Below are 22,518 nucleotides of genomic sequence, written 5' to 3' on the forward strand. Positions count from 1 at the left end.
TAGTGGAAACATGGGGTAACACATTTGTCCATGTGTACCATACACCCAAACAATAATGGTAATAATAATAATAATAACAATAATAATAATAATAATAACAACAACAACAACAACAACAATAATAATAATAATTAGGGGTGTCAGGCAATTAAAATTTTTAACCGTAATTAATCGCATGACTTCATTAGTTAACTCGCGATTAATCGCAAATAGCTGTTCTAAATGTACAATAAAATGTACAATATTTTTAACCTGAGTTTTCATACTCTTAACATAAAAGTGGAAAAAATGTTAACCTAATAGAAACATGGCTGCATCTTTTAGTCACTGATACAGTAATGTCATAATCCATCCCTCCAGTAATTAAAATTATGTACTGTACTGTAAAAAGCAAGTGTGATATTGATTTGTAAGCTGTCCTGTACTGTAAAAGCAAGTGTGATATTGATTTGTGTTGAGGTCATTTTTCTGCCACTAGATGGCATAATTGCAGTTATAAGACATTGGTGACAACTGCATTTTTCTTTTCATATTAAGAGCTATCTAATCTTTAACATGAAGTAACTTATGAATTTCTTCACATTTTTAAAATTGTAAAATACAACATGACCCCAGTCTCCACAAATATATGCATTATTACAAAATTTATTACAGCTAAATTTTGACGTGGATGTGTCTGCTTCGTTGTGCCTGAATTCCCCCAGTACAGGCTTTCCAAGTAAGGGGTGGTCACGAATCGTGCGTAAAATAAATAAATAAATAAATAAATAAATAAATAAATAAATAAATAAATATAAAATAAAATAAATAAAAAATCGAAATAATGTCGTTAAAGGAAACGGAAAGTAACTAAAAAATATTAAGTACTTAATTAAAATATTTAAATACTAATAACTAATAACTAAATATATATATATTTGTCTTTATGTAATTTTGACACCCCTTATATAGTAATACAGTCAAAAATGAAACTGTGTGTTTTAGTTTTTTGTCAGTCCCACACAGTTACATTATAATTACCACTATATTGAGTTGCCCAAACATTAAATACTGTGTCTACTGTTAATAAAGTTGTTTTGACAAAAAAATATGAAATTCATTTTTTGAGTGTAAACTCATTTACTTCACATTCTTTAAAATCGGGAAGAAGTGTCTTTTATTTTTATTCTTTTTTTTTAAATTCATCGTGTCTTTGTGTTGCCAGCACAGTGACGAAGTTTTTCTAAAGTTGGGACTTCAAACTCAGAACATGCAAAGACTCTAATTTGTTGTTTGTCAAAATGAGCTCTGTGATTGGCTGGTGACCAGGGTGGTAATAACAGGAAAAAGACAAGACAAATACCAATAGGTATTGCCCACTTTTATGAAAATACCATAATCAGTTCCAGTACTATGGACAGTGTGACAGATGTGGTCTCCAGATGTACATTAAGCTGCCAAGGCCCAAATGTGTTATAGCAATAGTAAATGCAGAGCTGAAGTGTGAGCCTTTGGAAATATTTTGTGATGGTGGAAGTTGGAGCAACTGGGCGATCGTCTTTAACTCTTTGACTGCCAAACGTTATCCAAAAAAACCCCAACGGGGCCAGCTGATTTGGAGCATTTTCACTCATCTTTCAAAGCAAACAGAATATTGTGCGGTATGTTGACATAAATATGATGGATGCCATATGATAGATTGGATTCCATTCTTTCATGAGAAAAAAAAAGTATGTTTCTAACTTATTACGTTCTTTAGTAATCACCATTTGAAATTAGGTCATTGGAGTGACAAAAGCGAAAATACAAAAATATGAAGAGAAAAACAAGCTTTTTGTGAAAAAATACATTTTTTTTTTTTGCACAACAGTGACTTTGACACTAATATTTTTTGTTTAGTGACAAGGCAGCGCAGCACAAGACGTTGCGCTGCTCATTGAGAGAAAAAACAACAACGTAATAAATGTAAATTAACGTTTTTGGCAGCATTCATTAGGATTTTAGAATATGTCATTAAACATTTTTGGCGATCAAAGAGTTAAGGCAACTGACTGTGCTTTTCTTGGGGACAAGAGCAATGGTGTCTGAATTAAGGCAAGTGGGTACGACTTGTACAGACTGCAGTAGCAAAAGTCTACGATTACCCTCACTCGCATTGATTTGTCAGTCAAAACAAGAAAAGTTGTAAGATGCTCTTTGACGAGTCTGACAAATCCGGTGAGTGTTTTGATTCCCCGCCACATTCCTGAAATTTTTCCAGAAGTCATTTTTCCATCCAGAAGTCATTCTGGATGCGCTGCAGGTACTGTATTTGTGCGTAGCTTTTTTGATACCTCTCTGCAAGGACTCTCTTGATTTTTGTGAACCTGCTGCTCTCCTGACTTGAAGACATAATTGTATGCTCTGGGCAGGGTGGGCGCCTTGCTGTTCAGCCAATGGCTTCTGGTTTGGGGATAAGCTGATGAAAGAGAGCACGGTAGACAGAGTACGATTACTCTACGCGACTGTTTTGACACGACAGACATGAATCAAAATGAATGCACTTGTGTAGTAACAATAAATCATATTTTGTGCAATACATAATCTGATTAGACATTACAGAGTCCTGAGATTAGTTATATGCTGTCAAATTATTTCATACAAATTGTTGGTAATAGCATACTGGCCTGCTACTTGTAAATTACAGCTTTAGTGTTGTTGACTGTAAAGCGGAGAAACAACCACCTTATATGTTAAACTGTAATGGAAAAGAAATATGTTGCACCATGTGCAGAAATAACATTACAGGGAATCAAGATTTGACACTGAAAAAATTGAATCAGTATTGCCCTCAATTTTATGTGGCGTAGGTTGAGCGAAAGAATCCACCGAATTTTGCTGCATAGTGGTTTGTGGATAATACATAAGGGGAGCGTGATATATTCTGTAGATAACCACAACATCAGAATCTACTGTATCTCTCCTCACTCTTTGAAGAAGTCCCTTCACAAACAACACCCACAAGGCAAAGGAATGGGTTTAACGCTTTCTCTCGTTGCTGGTGGCAAGTAGAACTCACTGGGGAATCATGCATGCAGCAGCACACTAAAATATTCACATATAGTTGTAAAAGTAAAATACATACTGCATGCATTGATTTTCATATTCATCTAAGAGCACCACAACATTGGTTTACTTGATAGAAATGCCACATTTCAGACTCAACCATGCACTCATCTCAGATAAATTGAATGGTAACCAATTTTAAATCAAATATGCAGTAAGCAGTGTTATTTTAAAACTCTTAGGATAAAAAGTTAGACTGACAGAATTAATTTCCTTGGGGTGGATGTTGGGTGTAACATGAATACCACTATCTTGAGTGTTAAATTGACCACACCCTAATTTCCAGTGAAGAAGAAAACTTTCAAAATTTTCTAGCACACTGTTGATATTTCAATAGCTATACATCCAGTTGTGGTAGAGTGGTCGTCTCACAACAGTGAAAACGTGGGTTTGATCCCAGGCCAGTATGTCAAAGTATCTTTGAGCAATATACTGAACCCCCAGTTGCTCCAGATGCTGTGTCATCAGTAGTTAAAATGTAAAGTGCTTTGAGGACTAAACAAAAGAAGTACCATTTACTAAAGTCTAATTTGAGTTAGACTTTTAACACTGACACTACTGCAATACACTCATAAGTGTTTTAACACCAGAGTTAAATGTGGTTTGGCAGAATTATATGTTCAACACTGACACTAGTGTAGAGTACTTACTGTCATGACTAGGGTCATGCAAGGGTTATGCTTATAATGTAATGACTAGGGTCATGCTAGGGTTATGCTTACTGTCATGACTAGGGTCATGCAAGGGTTATGCTTACTGTTATGACTAGGGTCATGCAACGGTTATGTTTGGGTCATGACCGTGAGGTCGTGTCTGTTTTTAACTGATGTAAACAGCATCTAGTTTCAACTGGTAAGACGCTATGTGATGTCAGAAGCTATGTGATGTCAGGAATCTTTAATCTCTTTAACTGGTCAACAGCCAATCAGATAATTCATGTCAGTCCTGTTACCCACGTCTAGCCACAACCAATCATTGATTTGCGTGTGTGTTTTGTCGGATTATTACCTCTGTTCCTCTGTTCAACTCTCGTTTCTCGTCTCTCGATGTGAATAAAGAGTTAAACTATTATTTGTGTCTGCGCTTTGGGATCCAACCTCAGCACATAACAACTTTCAACACTCCTCAGTGTTTTCGTCTTAGGTGTTCAACACTATACAGTGTTGGAGTAACACAGGTTAAGTGTGAAAACAGCAACAATTTGAAAAAAGTAAGATTTAAACACACACTCATTGTGTGGACACATCTAAACACTTTTCTAGTGTTAGATTTAACACTCCATGTTAATCTAACACTGATGATTTTGCTGTGTGTTATATACACAGAGGGAGCAGATTTTTAGCAAGGCATTTGAATCAAAGGTCTTGTTGGAATCAAATTATCTTCTGTCCTCACCCGTGACTTATCTGCACCTCATACCTTTTTCATACTGTGTCATTTGTTGCTGTCCGGTATGATTTTTTAAATTATTTTTATATTTTTTTTATTTTTATAAATAGACACTGTTCAATCTGCCACAAAAGTCTCCCCCATTCTCCCACTTAGCAGTGGTGGAAGCAAAGTGAGGAAAGAGGAGAGAAACTAGAGTAGGATGATTGCCACATGAGGAAATGGCTGTAAACCAAAAAAAATAAATAAATACTATTACCACAATTACAACAACATCATTAGGTGGCAGAAAATCATAGATTCTTGAGCCGTATCCCTTCCGTGAACAAGTAAAATTGAGGTGTCTTTTAAAAAAACAAAACGTGTCTGTGTATGCTCCATTTTTTGGGTCACATATCTGTAGTCTGGTCATGCTGGCAGCAAACTGAGTCGTGTAAACCTTGTGGCAGCAATGTCCTCCAGGTCCTCACGAGGGACAAAGAGCCATTCCCAGATGTAATGAGCTACAGTATATATTCCCTCCCTTCTGGGTCTATCCCAGGTTGGATCCAGTCCAAAGCATCCAGCTGCAATCTTAATGAGATGCTGGAACCACCTTTAACCGACTCCTCTCATTACGAAGGAGTGGTGGCTCTGCTCCAAGCTCTTTTCAGATGTGTGAACTGCTCCTCCTAACTTGAAGGCTAAGCTATTCTATGAAGCAAACTCTGTTGTAAATCACCATCCTATTGTAGCGGTGTGGTGTGTGTGCCTGTGATCCTGGGAGCTGTGCTTGTCTGGGACAAGCATCCCTGCTAGTGTCTCGAAAAGAAGAGCGCTCGCCTTTGGATGTCCAAGAGCACTGCATACATCCTGAGAGACTGTTTCTGCAAAGATGTCACAGGGCAAGGAAGGCTGACTAAAATACAGTCAGCTGCTATTATACAGCTACAGTTGGGGTAAATTGATTGATTTCTGTGCTTTGACAACATGGTGCACTAGCATAAGCACTGTACATTGGCCCTTGGAAGCAAATTTTTTTGTGTTTTTTTGTTTTTTTAAAGACATACACACTATTAACACCAACAGCCTTGTTTGTTATTTTCCCCCATTAGATAGTTTGCATTATGTATGTCAGTGGACAGGTGAATGCACAAAGTGTTACTTTAAATTATTTTTTTAAAAAGATAGTTTGAAAAAAGCTATATCATAAACAATGCATTTGTTGAAACAGGGTTCTCTCCAATAATGCTCCCATGACAATAAACTCTGTATCCTCCCAGAGTAAGTTTGAACTCACTGTAAACATTATTTTCTCAATAAATCGCATTCTGGAATGGATTACAGTGGTTAATAAGTCCCTAGAGTCATAACAGACCCTTGTATACTTTCAACATTGATCTATTCGACTGTATCACACTAAACATATTGTGATTTTCTCAGAAAGTTGTAGAAGTGATTATTTGAAAATGTAAACACTGGAAGAGATGTATAAAAGCAAAATATTGTATATTGAGATTTTTCTGTGTCCTCATCGTGAGAAATCATTAACATAATCAGTGTTTTCATATAAAATTACAAACTTCAATCACTATGAGGTTGGTACATTGTCTAAAATGTAAATAAAAACACAATACAGTACAGTAATTTGGAAAATCTTGTTACAATTAGGGATGGAGTACCAATAACACTACCAGGTATCGGTGTCGGGTTGAAACTTGAACTTATTTCGTGGTATAGATACTCACGACGGTGGCCGATACCAGTAACACTGTCTTGTGGCCGTTTTACAATCAGAAACTTGAAATTAGAAATGAGAAGAATAGAAAATTGCCATTAATGGGGACATTTTATCTATCAAATGTACTGGTATTGGTACCTGGTATCGGTTGCTGTGACAACTTCAGAGTTGAGCATTTGTAGTGGTATTGGGCTGCAAAAAAGTGGTATCAAACATCTCTAGTTACAATATCATTAATTAAGTTACTTTTATATATTATGTTATTAAAACTCCTTCACTGCCAGTCATTATAGAAATTTTTTACATTTCCAATACTCACGTGATATTACATTCAATAATTATATATAAACCGAATCTACCAAATAACAGAATAGACTCCCTACTTTTTGTCCCGTCCCGTTCTTTTATAATTGACAGCAGAAAAATGTAGGTTTGCCAAAATACAGCCATTTCTCCCATGGACTCTGAAACTGTGTTTATTTCCTATAAAATGGGGCAATGATGTCATCTACCGGTGGTTGGGCATCAGTAAAGTTGTTTCCAAGTTTGATATTTACAGTGGAGAATGCTCAGATTCGCCCCCATTTAGCACCGCTCTAAAAAATACAATTGACAAGTATACTTGTCAAAGGCAGTGAATGAGTTAATAAAAAACAATAACATTGTAAAGGTAATTTGAACACATTTCTTATTTCCAAACTAGCCTATGTATCAAATTGATAGCACTTTGCATTAATCAGGACTCAATAAGTAGCTCTCAGTTTCAAGTAGGTTCGGGACCTGTGGTATAGACAACTGAGAATTTACAAGCAGGCTGTAAATTATAGACACAAAAAAAATAGACATATGAATTGTGCATCTTTTTCAAGAAAAGTTAACAATGTGAACCCCATACTATCCACGGATGTTTGAATATTGAGTAGCTTTAGTCTGTATCACTCTCACTCACTCATACGCACACTCTCCCACACCCACATCAACACGCACACGCTCATAGCCTTCAAGTCCAACATCATCCTTGGGGAGCATATGCAATGCAGCAATCCAACAGTAATTCTGATGCCTTTTCATGGTATAATCTAATCTACTCTAACAGGAGAAACGAGGAAAGCGCCAAAGGAGATGTAGCCTTATAAACACTCAAGACTCTGTGACATTTGCACCATGTCCCATTTTAACAGTTACTACGTTTAGACAAAGGGATATTTGAGTGTAATGACTTGGAAATTCAAGCTGCATCAGGCAAGCATGATTATTTTACCCTGTGCAAATGAGGACTCGCGTTGAATTCCTAGATGGCCGTGATTATGACACAGTAATTAGTAAGATGGTTATACGGTGATGAACATAATTATTGTATGCTCATCAAAGGCTGTCAATCAAGGCCTGCTGTGAAGCTCATTTGGGAAAAGAAAAGGCTCCACTTTTACAGTATATGAAGTGCTCGCATGTGATTAAAATTGCTTACGTTCAGATACTGTGAGCATAAGCCAAATTAAGAACCAGAAGATTGTGGCTGATTTTTACGTGCATGACCTCAACCATGTTCAATTAAACGCATGCAACGTAAACAACGGATAAACAAACTGCAATTACTTAAGATAAATTATAAGACACAATTAGGTCAAATTAAATATTCATGCAGTGGAAAAGACTGACTTGTAAATGAAACTGTTTATAGATGGTACTCTCGCGCAAGCCTAGCGCAAAGTGCAGTCTAATTCTGCACAGAGGCGGGTTAGACCTTCTGTTGGTATTTATGTAGACACACTGTAAAAAAGAAAAAAGTATGAAAATGTAAAATATCAAGGCAACATGATGCAAGTGATTTTTGAGTCTTCTCAACTTTTGACTACGGTTGTTGACTTAACTAAGGGTTATAAATTCTGACAAGAGTTCTGCCAACTTGGATCTTCTTGTTCTTGTTCACAACTAGGATAATCCTGGAAGGCTAACAAAGAAATTTTGGTTTCGATGTCATGTATTTCTGCCTTCACCAAATGCAGATATTCTTGATGAATAAACAAACAATTGTTCCTTCAATGCCATGTATTCCTAAATTCACCGAACACAGATATTCTTTTTGAATAATCATATAATTCTTACTCCAGCGAGTTTAAAATGTACCTATATAATAGTGTAAAATTTTCATTTAATTTACTGTACTTAATAAGCTTGAAAATACTGTTATAATAATAATAATAATAATAATAATAATAATAATAATAATAATAATAATAATAATAATATAATATTTTTTTATGTATGTAATGTATAGACAATACGGTACATTCTGTATATAATTGTTTTATTATTATTATGATTATGATTATGATTATTATTATTATTATTTTACATATTTTTTTATTATTTTATTTAAAAACATAATTTCATAAAATTTAACAGTGAAACAAAATTTTATGTGATTCAATTTACAAATAACCTCTCTGAATCCATACTGTTCGTAAATTGAGGACTACCTGTACACGCATGTACTTCAGTGAAGACTTCCCCATATCTGTGTTCAACTCACTTCCCTTGAAAAGTCACACCGAAAGCAGATTCCTGAAAAGAAGTGGTGGCAGGGGGGAAAAAAAGAAATACCTTCAAGGATTAAAAACTAATCCAGGCTTTGGACGGGGGAGCGCTGGCCTTGGCCTGCTGTCCATCAAAACACAGGGAGTTCTCAGCTAATGGGTGGGAGTTTACATGGATGAGGTGATAGAGGTGCTCGTTAACAGGCCATTGAAGTATGTTTGGAGCGGCTGGTATTCAGTGAAAGGAAAACAGGACAGTAGCTTACTGTCAGGGTAATCAATTCATGGGGACAATTGATTTAAAATTCTCAAATAGTAAACAAATACAACCACCCATTCAAGTGTGAAATTACAAAATCAAGTAAATATTTTGTTCACTTCTTATTTCAGAGTCATTCTTAATTTTAATATCACAGATTGTGAGGAATTTGTTTTTGCTGCATGCGCCAATTTCATGGATCTGCAAGCTAATTGGCAAGCATATTTCCGAGGCTTGTTGCTGAACTCCAGTTTCCACCAATGAAAACATAATGTTTTTACATCATCTTTATGGTGCATGCCTTTCCCTTTAGACTGGACTGTTTGAGAACAATTTGCTTGTGGCAATGCCCAAGCTCTGCCAGCGGTCGCCATGGTTAACAAAGCTGTACTCAGCATTGGCCACTCCGGGGATGAAGATGGGTAGGGGGTATATTATGAGCCGTAAATCATGTGCATGATGCAGGCACTCAATGCATCAAAAATTAGCAAAGCAAAAATATGTCTCAAGTACTCTCATTCTTGGGTCTTGCATTTTAACGGAAGCAGATCACAGATGTTTTGGTACTTAGGATCTGTTTTTAATTGTGAAACAACCACATCTCTTCTTTAAAGTAGAACTCAACCTTAAACATTTCTTGACAATAATATCTTATAAGAGACCTCACTAATCTAAACATGACATTCTGATTAATATTACATTTGTGGAATATGACTTATGCAGCAAAATCCAGACGTTTTTATCCATATCAGGGCGGCCATTTTGCCACTTGTTGTCGACTGAAGATGACATCACAGTTGCTCAGGGTTCAAGCAACGACCAGCTCACTTGTTTTGTGAAGATTGATTGATTGATGGATTGATTGATTTTTATTTGGTGATAACAGACAACACAAACTTCCAATCACTCAGGTATCACCGAGGATAAAAACACAATAAAGCCAGAAGGCTTATTTCCATTGTGGTCCTCGACACAAAAGCTCAGCTCACAAAGCTCAGCTGTGATTGGCTTTTACCTGAGACCTGAGCAACTATGATGTCATTTTCACTCGACAGCAAGTGCAAAATGGCCACCTACTGATATTGATAAAAACTACTGGATTTTGCTGCTTCACTCTTCACTAACGCAATATTAACCAAAATAGTCATATTATTGTCAGGAATATTTTGGGGTGTTGACTTCCCCTTTAAATACATTTTCCACAACATCCCAACTTCATTGTAATTTGGTTTTGCACATACACTCAAAACATCTTCGCCAAAAATAACCCAAACTGGGTGATAACAGGACCAATCCAACTTTTGGGTTAAATGAGTAACTGAAAATGTTTGGTCACTCCCTTTCGGACCCAATTTGGGTTATTTTTGACTTGACTGTTTTTAACAAACAGATGGAAAAACAAACCCAAATGCAAAGATCTATGAATTGTTTGTACAATGGAATAATGTATGTAATAAAGGTACACTAGAATACAGTAATGTGCATCAAACCTAGAGGATCCGCTATCCCTGTTTGTGGTTTTAATGTATGCATAATCCTGCATATATCACTGAAGTGAATGCTATTGCCCATTTAAAGTAATCTCTTTGATTTGAGATGTTCAAAGAAACACTAATGTGTCAAGGGAGCCACCATATGTTCATTCAGCATCCATAAAAATGTACAGTACATGTTCTGACTTGAATTGTTATTATGAACCAGCTTTAGATTTGGCTTCATTCATCTATTGTAACAGAGGAGTGTAGGAGTTTGCGGTAGCTCTCAGGGATGGGGGGCATCAAAAACCCCTGCTGACATCCAAGGCTATTTTTATTTCACAACTCCACTGCTGCTCAGCACAGCAGGTTGCAAAATCAGCTGTTAAAAAAAGCGTCAAGAAAGAATCACAACCCTGAAAATGATATAACAAAGGAGACGTTCGAGAAGAGAATCATTTAAATAAAGGATTTTTATAGGATGTCATCAGTAATTCTATGTCATTAGCAGTCTAAAATCAGCATAATGGCGAATAGCATAATGATACCTTTCCATGAAAAAATGACAGGTGCAAAATTACAGTAGCACAATGCAGCCAATAAAACTGGAGTTTCACTTTTATAAGTAATCTATTAAACTGATGAAAATCAGCTCTGCGGCTCCCCTTTTGCTGCAAAGCAGAAGCATCAGAATCTGCCTGGAACATGTTTTATCCTGGCAGGGTGAACTGTCCCGAGGGTAGTCCTCATGTTCAAACTGTTAACATATTTTACACAGGGGAAAGCGTGATGGGCATATGAGATATTCACTTTCAATGAGTGATTTGCGGTGTCAGGGGGTGCACTCAAGCATGTGTATACTTTGCAAGAACATCTCATTTCCTCATGGTTTAGTGGGAAAATGTATGTTTGTACAGTATGTGAAGTGACCACAATTCACTTGCTACCATTTTAAGATCATCCATACTACACATCTAGAAGATTGTGAATATTACTTAAAATACTGTACTAGTATTAATGTCCGGTGCACTATTCAAAACGATGTATGGAAATCTCATTTTTCAGTTTAAAGGCATCATTTGATGGGCTCAATTACCTATAACGTAATTGAGGTGCAACAAAATTGTTGTAGTCTGTCGTCGATGAATGCTGGAGAGACAAAGGATGGTCTCCTGGTGAATCACCTCGCAGGCACACAATCAGGTATGATGTCCCAGAAGTAAGGTTGCCAACTTTCTCATCCCGAAATAAGGGACAGGTGCACGGCACGGTGCCATGGTGGTGTGAGCATGATGTGTGAAATCAATGTATATTCTGATTAGATTCAAAATGCACAAATTTTGTACATTCCCTTTAATCCTTACTGCAGGCCATCATTATGTAACCTCATACAAAACCTCAAAGAAACCACAATTTGCCTCTTTACCTAAACAAAAAAAGGTACAAAAAAAAAAAAGAAATGCAAAAGAGGAGCGTGACTCACCAAATTTACTTTTTCCAAGGAGACTTTTCTTTCTTACAGGTTTATCCATTCTCTCTTCCTAACCAACCGGACAACAGTACACATTATTATTATTATTATTATTATTATTATTATTATTATTATTATTATTATTATTATTATTAATATTATCAGGGATGTTCGATACCACTTTTTCTCAGACCGATACCCATACCGATACTCAGACCCTCAGTACTCACCGATACCGATACCAACTGCCAATACCAGTAGTACATTTTGACAAATAAAAAAAGTCACTAAAAGATATTTTTAAACAAATATATTTCCTTTAATTTTGACAAAAAAACAAAACAAAAAAACAGCACAGTCACTCTTCAATAGTCTTAACGCTCAAAATAAAAGACAAAAATGCTCTTTTAGTTTAAGATGCATAATTTTGAAGTATTTCCAAACCGGTGAAGTTTTGGTGAAAAACTGCTGCAAGCTAGCGCCAGTTACAGGCAAGGGGGACTCACTTAACGTCTTCCCCCTCTGCCATCGGTCGCTTGTACTCGTCTGCGTCACGAGTACTCGAGTACTTGAAAAAAGGCTGGTATCGGCCCGATACCGATACCTGGTATCGGTACTCGCCCATCCCTAATTATTATTATTATTATTATTATTATTATTATTATTATTATTATTATTATTATTATTATTATCATTATTATTATTATTATTATTATTATTATTTTCTAGCCACTTATGCAGTATAAGCACGTGACAATGCCGTGCTTTGTGACATTGCCATTTTAGCTGATCTAGGACCTGTAGAGTGCGGTTTGCTGTGTTAAGCGCTGATTGCGAAACTTGCCAGCAAGCTAAATTCATAAATAGTACGACAATACATCTTGTATTGCTCCCGCTGATACGTTCGCAGCCAACGTATTAAGATCGGCGTTTAGAGAGTAGGCGACATGAAGCTGTGACGAAACCAGGAAGTGCCTCTCTCTCTCTCTCTCTCTCTCTCTCTCTCTCTCTCTCTCCCTCTCTCTCTCTCTCTCTCTCTCTCTCTCTCTCTCTCTCTCTCTCTCTCTCTCTCTCTCTCTCTCTCTCTCTCTCTCTCTCTCTCTCTCTAGTTGCCTCTCTTTACCTTGCAAGATCTCCAAATAACGTCACACCCAGCGACTCATTTTATTGGCTACGAGCAACTTCCTTGTCACTTGTCAACCTACGGGAGCAGCCGTGGTCTAAAAATGGCAAAGATTCCGTTTGCTGCATTTCATGTAAGAATTGAGGATTATTTTACGGGACTTTTGAGATCCCGTACGGGACATAACAATTTAGCCCAAAAGACGGGGCGTCCCGGCTAATACCAGACAGTTGGCAACCCTACCCAGAAGTGCTCTATTGGATTAAGGTCTGGGGAACTGGAATGCATGTCAATCGCACCGACACCGTTATCAGTCTGCTGAAACACTCCAACTACATGAGGCCAAGCAGAATGTTTATCTGTGTCTGACTTTGAAGAGAACAGGGCAGGTATAGGATATCTCCCAATTGTGTTTCTCTCTGGCAAATGCTAATTGGGCTGCATCACGCCAGGCTGTAAACATCGGCCCCCACTCATGGACGTCGGGCCAACCTGCCATCCTCATAGTGTCTGCTTCTGACAGTTTGGGATGAAAAACATACACACAAGCAAATTTTTTAAGGCGCTGCCATGAGAGTGTCCCTCCTAAAATAGAAATTTAATTTAATTTGAGTTAATTTAATAACTGATCTAACAGCTACAACAAATAACTTAGTATTGCAAGACATTTGAACCCACCAGTCATCATTATGAATACTTGCACTGTACAATGCTATCCAATACAAACACTCTATCAAATAATCTGCCTTTAAAAAGGTAATAAATCCACACTGTATTCAATTAACAATTTAGTTATGATTGTGGTTGTGGTTTGTGTTGGTGAAGCACTCCATTGTATCATAGCGAGAGCTATGTATATGGATTAATTTGGTTAGCTAAATATATTATGTATAGGAGTGAGTAAAAAATGATTAGGAAACGCTCTTTGAATTAGGCGGTTCATTTTGCCACGACTGCTAACTGCAATAATTAGCAAAGTTTTGTGTAATTAAAAACCAAACATTGTCATTTTTTTTTCTTCTTGAGAATAACTTTTTTTTTTTTTTTTTGCCTACAAAAAAAATAATCCAAATTGAGGGGGTGGTTGGCATGGTATTATACACTTTTGTTTATGGATAAAATGGAAATTTGCCACATTGTATTCAGGTGTACAAATCTGTGGGCTTGAGTTTTGACATCCAAATGAACATTGGTAGCTATGGAAAATGAAAATGAAAAATAAAAAATCTGTGACTATGTATATTTGCTGGCGCTTAACTATGAATATACATTGACTGTTAGTTTTCAACATGTTTCAGTTGCACTTACTCTGGGACTGATATGGCCATATACTCCAACATTTTTTGAGCATTTGGAATGATATGCAGGACAAAATAAGTATCTTAAAAATAAAATTCTGAGTGAGTTGATTTTTTTTCGAAACATACAAAATGAGATCTTGCACTTAATTTTGCTTTGCAGCTAAGCAGTTTTGCTCCGTCCTTGATGGGTCATTTTTATGCACGAGAGCCCTTTGCACTAAAAAAAAATTAAAAAAAAAATACAGTAAGTGGTTACTTTCTTGTTTGCTTCGAACCACCTGTTGCAGGGCTCAGAGAATGTATCTTTAATATATGGATTGAGAAATGCATTATGAAAAATGTATTTTGTTCTAAAGTATTTTTGTGGGTAGCACAGATGAAAAATTGTGTCCCCCTCCAGCCGATCCCTGTTATAGACAATGTCATATTTCTGTAAAATGGAACACACAAAAGGATTGAGGGTGCCACACGTTTTTAAGTCAAATTGATAGCTGGTGTTATCTGTTGTACCTGCAAGTTTGGAGTGACACCGGAAGCCAATGTGGCAGGTTGTGCCAAAGGAGTTGTCTGAGCAAAATACAAACACGCGCTCTATTGATCTTTTGAGGCGCGTGCACACTAGCACACAGGAATGCACTCACCCACATGCGCACCCACACATGCCAATGCTGTAACCAGATATTTATCTCTTTGAAGAAAGTTACCATTTTCCTTTTTGTTCCTTATCGCAAAAATAAAACAAAAGCTCCAAAATGTTTTTTTTGGAGGGGTGGTAGGCTATGCATTCATCCGTTTGTGAAAGCACTCAGATTGTGGACACTTTGCCATTAGACAGCAGACGGTGACTGGAAGGAGAAAGGTTTGCATGCAGAGTGTTGGCAGTAGCACTTTAGGTCTCTTGCTTCATGTCCCCATTGGTACCTACAAAATGTATGTCAAAGTGCCTTCCATATGAAGGAAACCACAGATGTCAAGGGCCTTTTCAAGCTGAGAAACAAATGTTGCCACGAGGTCACTGAATCATGAAAGTCATATGATGCATCGGTCAGTTCCCTCTGGTCATTATGAGACCTGATGTTGGACTATGACAGAAATCTGAAAAACATGTTTTGCCCTTTTTGCACGAGTGATGCCATGTTTTGGTGAAATTTGACAAAACTACTTCCGATTTATAAATGTCATTTATCCATGATATTTATGCTGATTTTTGTGCTGTTCTGTTTGTGCAGCTCGGTCGCACCAAATGGAGTGGTCAGACGGCAAACAGTTTTGCAAGACACTCAAACACTTTGTTTGGCAGTAAACATGCAACAATTCATTTTACAATTCTGATTACAGGCATGTAGATGAGTTTAGCATTTCAATTTCAAGTGAGAACAGTGGACATCTGTGGTGAATAACAAGCAAACAACACACATGACTGACAGAATCCCACTGGGTGCATCTGAAATATACTCTAATGCCAACTCAGAACTGCATAGCAGTTTCTCATCGAGTTTATGTTATTTTTGTTGGTGATGATGGCACAATGCAAGCATAGTGTAATCTGTCTGCTTTTTATTTTTTGTCCCATCTGACTGAAACAGAAATGATAATTTGCTCCTATGACAGAGGTTTGATTTTGTCCCCACCATCAGCTACACTTTGGTCCTTGTGGTACAACGTGTGTTCACTGTAATTATAGATATGGATTTTCAATTATTTTACAGCAAAATGGCATGACATGAGATTTTCTGCTCAGCTACACACAGATGGACGGAGGCCCAGGGCTTTGCAGATCCATCCCAAGACAGTAATGCCTTTGTGGCTCTTAGATATCGGATTAATAACATCATCTCCCTAGGAAGTACTTTCCTCTGCTGCTTATTAGGGGCAGTCGTGTTCTTTTTTCTTTCTATATACGGTACAGGCAAGGAGAAAATAAGAAGGGCAATTTAACAGCAGTAGCTACAAAGCAAAACAGACTTACTCTGAACCAGGACAGCAAGCTGCCACAACAATGGGATTTCAGATTAAGCGCAGGGCTCTAAAAAAAAAAAAAAAACTAAACAAAAAAAAAAACAGTTTAATCAAGTCACTCTGGCATCCATATATTATCCTAGTCGAGTGGTTAGCACGTCCGCTTCCCAGTTCTGAGGTCTCTGGTTCGAGTCCAGGCTCGGACCTTCCTGGGTGGAGTTTGCATGTTCTCCCCGTGCCCGCGTGGGTCTTCTCCGGGTACTCCGATCTCCTCCCACATTCCAAAGACATGCATGGCAGGTTAATTGGGCGCTCCGAATTGTCCCCAGGTGTGTGTGTGAGTGTGGATGGTTGTTCGTCTCTGTGTGCCCTGCGATTGGTTGGCAACCAGTCCAGGGTGTCCCCCGCCTACTGCCCAGAGCCAGCTGAGATAGGCGCCAGCACCCCCCGCGACCCTTGTGAGGAATAAGCGGTTAAGAAAATGGATGGATGGATTTCAGTGATAGATTGTGAATGACCCCTTTTGATAAGATTTACTTCTGGTAACAATACATGGATTTTCATTAATCTGAAGAATATGCAGTGTGACCTGGATAAAAGAACAGCCAACTGTTGCCTATACGCTATTTCAGTATCAGTACACTGTACACGTCAAGTAAACTGTAAATTGTCCTTGCTCTGGTGTACTTGCTCAGTTCTTTAGTTCATGAATACATTATATGTTGATCTTCTATGAATACAAGCACGACTTCATAAAGTGTTAATGTATCTTGCTTTCAATCTAATCTGTTACAAGCAGAACAAAGCTAAATGAAATGTATACCTTATTTTATTGTATTTAATTGAACAGTCTAATTTGCCCTTCGGTGTGAACGTGTGTGTGCATATTTACATTTAAAAAAATAATAATTTTCTATAAGTGCCATGCAAGTGGCTGGCCACCAGTCTCGGGTGTGCCCTGCCTCATATCTGAAATCATCTGTCACGCCGCCACGCTGATGGCGGGCCATGCTTTTATTTTCATAGTCATGTTTCCGTTTTATTTTGAAGTCATTAACCACCCTCTCACCTCAGGTCACTTGCCCTTCCTCCTGCACAGTAATCACCGGTCCACACCCATGATTGTCGCCACCTGTTACCAATCACCCCGGTCATAAAAGCCATCAGCCACCACCTGCAGTTGCCGAAGTGTCACATCTCAGTGCATGGAAGCGTCCTTACAGCCCTTGAACCACAGCCCTTGTTTTATGCCTTGCCTTGCCTTGCCTTGCCTTGCCTTGCCTTGCCTTGCCTTGCCTTGCCTTGCCTTGCCTTGCCTTGCCTTGCCTTGCCTTGCCTTGCCTTGTCTTGCGCCCTTAGTTTGCCCCTTGTTTTCCTCCCTAGTGGAGCGCTTTCTGTTGTCCCCGTTTTTGAGTGCCCTTTTTGTCTCTCCAGTTTGGAGCTTTTTTTGTTCAGCCTTTTTTCCCTCTTTAAGAGGCGTTTTGAGTTTCCGGTCATTAAAACTGCAGCCTTGTTGGCCAACTTTATATCTGCGTCTGAGTCCTCCCTCCTCTCGTCGTGTCATCATCTGCGTTAGACTTAAGCACATGCATGACAAATACATATGCCCCCACTCCATAAATGTAAGCAGCTATACAAAATAGAGAGATTATTAGCAATACTGTAGATGTTGTATATGAATCTATACTTGTACATCAATATAACATGATGAGGTAATAATAAAGACAACACACGAATTAAGAAACCACCATTCAAACATATTCAGAGATTAGTATTTTTCAAAATCAGAATTTAAGATTCTTTCATTTTGAGTTTTCACAACATTGATTGCTTAGAAGTCATGCATAAAACATCCAAATCAAAATGACAACAGGAGCACATATTTATGGCTTCATATAAAACCCACTAGCGATTCTTCCTGTTTGAGTGAAATGTACATGACACAATCATAACACAATATGGCCATGACTCAAAACTTGGTCTTTATTCTGTAACATTTCAACAGTATTATGACAGTAACTAGAACGCGACGGAGCACAACAATGACCTACTTTTTTTCTTATCTAGAACAAGGGCAAAATTTGAGTGAAAGACACATACTTTGATGATTTTAAAAGTCGTTCCATATTCAACTGTTATTTGAAGTTCAACTGTTGCTCAGGCTGCTTCTGTGCCAGTACGGACCAGTAGTGATAAACGTAATTAACTTAATGTACCTTACAAAACAAAATTGGGATTTTTTTTTCTTCAATACATGTTTTCAGAAACTTGAATGCTCTCTGAGGTAGATAGGCCTACATTAACGCTAAGTGTTTTTTTTCAATGTTTTTTATTTATTTATTTATTTATTTATTTATTTATTTATTTATTTATTTTTTTAGCTTACATCATTATGGCTAACAGAATTACAGTAAAGTATCTGTATTATAATATCTGTATTATCGTAAATGTTTTGATTCAGTGGTGACCTGAAAAGTCAAGTCAAGTTTATTTAAATAGCCCACAATGACAAAAAAAATTCTTTACCCCCCCATTTGGGCAGGAAAAGCCTTGGATCAGTCTCAAAGGACGTTTAACACATGGGTAAATGTAACTGGCTTCTTGTACAGTAATAGCCATTTGTATGTCAGTGTTTGTCCTAATTAGAACCCACAACAAAGTGAATGAAGGGAAGATACAAGCTGATAGGCACAGTCGCAGTTAAAAAGTCAGGGCTCTCTGTACTCATCTAGCCATTGGTGGAGCATGCATCACATAGAAAAATCCTTAACATTAACATTTTAAACTCCACAATGCACCTGTAAATTTGAAAGCTACAGCGATGCAAAGTGAAAATCATTTTAGTGTAATTTTGTTGAATAAAATGTTAAACCGCACATGAGGTAATCTGTGTTTGTGACTCAAAGAGTAAGTCTGACACACAGAGCCGCAAGCCAATGTGTGTATTCCTGAAATTGTGCAAGTGCAATCGTGCCGAGGCGAACGTGTGTGTGCGTATGTGTGTTACCTTACGGCATACACAGTGCTACGGTTGTGCATAACAGATACTGCCTGCAGGCCGACACGATCACTGCATTTCAAGAACTCAACACCTCTGTTGTGTAGCCCAGTCAGAGTTGAGTCATCGCGCCGCACTGACAGGATGGGAGGACATGGCAGAGGCAGGAGGGAGAGCTAACTTCTCGGCCTTAAATAATGCAACATAGAAAAAGTAGTGCTATTTTTTCTTGTGCTTGATAGAAGTGGTTGCAAAATAAGCACCAATGTGTTTTTGCAATTTGGGCGATACTGTAAGATTGTATTGGACTTGAAATAATATGCAATCTGACAACTGTGTTGTTTATAACCCAGTCCAATATCCTCATCACAAAGAAGTGCAGAACCAATTGTACAATGAAGATTTACCCGTAAGCACTCATGCAAAAAAATTTAACGCTTCTCTGACAATGGACGAATTACATATTTTTATGGCTCCCCTACACCAGATGCGAATCACATGACTTCTCCTCTAGGGATTCAAAGCATCTGCTTTTGCTGTTGTGTTTATATTTATGCTCATGGCAAACTGTACTCACCACATAAGCACACCAGTTTCCTCTTGGGGGGTTGAGCTTTAGTGCGAGGTTGGAGCTATATTATACAGACTAGAGTTGTGAAATAAAACCCATTTTCTAAACAGTAGTTGTCTTTGGCAGTATGTACTTTTCAAACAGAAATATCAAGTAGAACAGTATTGATAGAGGCTAATATTGAGCATGTAAACATGAATCCATTCCATGTCTGACATTAAGTATGTGTCCAACTGCTAGTGTAACTCGAGTGGAAGATAATTTTTTTTGGGCCAGAAATATTCTATAATTAAGGTAACGTTGCTTTATTTAGTTATTTTTGAATGGGAGAAGGTTTGGGTAGCAATGTTTGAGTCAATAAAATCAGACTCTGCCCTTGATAGTTCATTGGATAGTCATTTAATCCGCAAACCATGAGTTGCAACATGACAATTACATAATTTCAAAAGATCATCCAAAGCTAAATGCATTTTTTTACTGTTCTGTCAACCTCATCCAAATAAATAAATAAATAATAATAGCGTTTCTCAAAGCCACAGTAGGCCTATTTTACAGAGCACAGACTATCGACCTTAATGCTCACACACCGTACAAAAATGTTTTTTATTACCTTGTTCAAGTTTATTACAAAATGTGACATTGCAATATATAACACATTTGCATGATTCTTCTATTTTGTGACTTCTCAGAGGGTCACTACTTGCTCATGGCTGCTCATACTTGTCTGCCTGTGCGTGTGTCCACTAATCTCATTTTAGCTTTTTAGGCCAGCCGAGGGGAGAATTTGAGTAGCAGCTGACCACAGTGATGTGAGCACCACTGACTCGCCCATGTGATCCTGCGTACGCATGTAACCATTCACACCCATACTGTAGCCTCTCTTATGCACCTATATACTGTACTCATTTCCACATGGGCATTAACCATCAATGGTTCCTTAATGTGATTGCGTGTAATTGGGTGAATAAGAGTGAGTGACCCGTGCTTGCCAGTCGCTCATGCTTTGAAAAGACAGAGTATCATTTTTTGCATCTATTAAAATCGGCTCTTGTATCTTGCATGATGTAACATGTAAATATATAAATTATACATGTCCAATAAAAACCGTCTATGTTCACATCATGACAGGTTGGACCATTAAATGTAATGTTAAGTTCTCCCAAACGTACTGTCAAATTGACACATCTCAAACGGAATAATGAAAGTGGTGATTTTACTTTTTAAATTGCGTGTTATTAACACATCTCAATTAGTGTCCATCAAACATGTCCACAATCATTATGTGTCAATGCACTTTCCTTGTAAAGGAGAACAGATTCTTGGGGCTCAGTGCACAGTGTACGTGCGTTCGGGCATGAAAACTGGCCTCTCCTGATTTTTGTGCCGGTACAAGTCTCGTTGAGTTTGTTTGAGGATTTGGCAGACCACGCTGCGGTCTCCAAGTGCCCACTTCACAGCGGTGATCTGTGATCGCTTACATCATCAGCAAGCTTCTTGCAGTTCCTTATAAACATTCTTTGTACACTTCCTGCATTCTCCAGTTAGTCAGTATCTGTTTCCGCCATGAAAACTGTGCACCTTGTTTTAGCGGCAATTAGAGGAAGTCATAAGTTATCGCGTTCAAACCCACAACAGTTCTACTTACTTAGTTACTTATTCAACATAGTCGTATCCAACATTGAATTTTTGATCGACAGGAAAACTAATGTCACTAAACGAGTATGAAAGTTAGATTGGGTTGCTAAATCATCATTAAATGAATTTCGCAACATCAAATGTAAAATGGTTTCATGACGCTGTGAACTTTGCGTAAACATGTTGTTATATAGTTCATTTGATCTTAAGAAAAAAAAAAAAACTATTCACATACTAAAAAATGCTAGCTAGCTGGATGTATGTTTTCCTGACCCACTTGCTGAGTAGCTGTAGATTTTGAGCCGATTGGGCTGCTTTTATCCAAGGTTACGTTAATTATTTTGACCCAACAGATTGGCTTGAAGACGCTTTGGGCGGACTGAAGAGCCAACGCTGGTTGCCATTCTTGTGTACTGAAACACTTCTGACTTTGGATGCAGGAGTTAATGTTTAAATCACAATTAATGTGGATGGCTCACCCATGGAAAAGGGTGATTGTGTCAGAAATTCCATCTGGTGTGAAAACTGTGCCAAACATGTCACGAGTGACGTGATGCCCGACTGCGAGAAGCTGTTTCTACTTAAATATCGCTGTCGTCGGGCCGACACCTTACCTCCAAAATCAACACTTTTCAGAAGACCTCCCCCCCAAAAAACGATGTTTGTTCAACCATTAACATTGCATCCTCAAAAATAGCAAGGCATTTTCAAAACTTCTTATTAGTAAATAATTTGTCAAAACAACACCTACACGTGTGGACTGACCAATAGTATAGATTTTTTTTTGTTTGTTTTAAATATGGAATTTACCTAATTAGCACTTATGAGATTTTTTTTGCTTGTTTGTTTGAAATGTTTATTTCGAATATATCAACATTATTTTAATACATAAATAAAATGACAATAATCAAGAAGATAAGAAAGTCAAAGAAAACAATTGTATATTTGAAAAGGAGTGAGAAGAAGTAAAACTTATTTACTCCCACCCCTTCTCCT

Source organism: Festucalex cinctus, chromosome 4, assembly GCF_051991245.1.
Source record: "Festucalex cinctus isolate MCC-2025b chromosome 4, RoL_Fcin_1.0, whole genome shotgun sequence".
Classification (NCBI taxonomy): domain Eukaryota; kingdom Metazoa; phylum Chordata; class Actinopteri; order Syngnathiformes; family Syngnathidae; genus Festucalex; species Festucalex cinctus.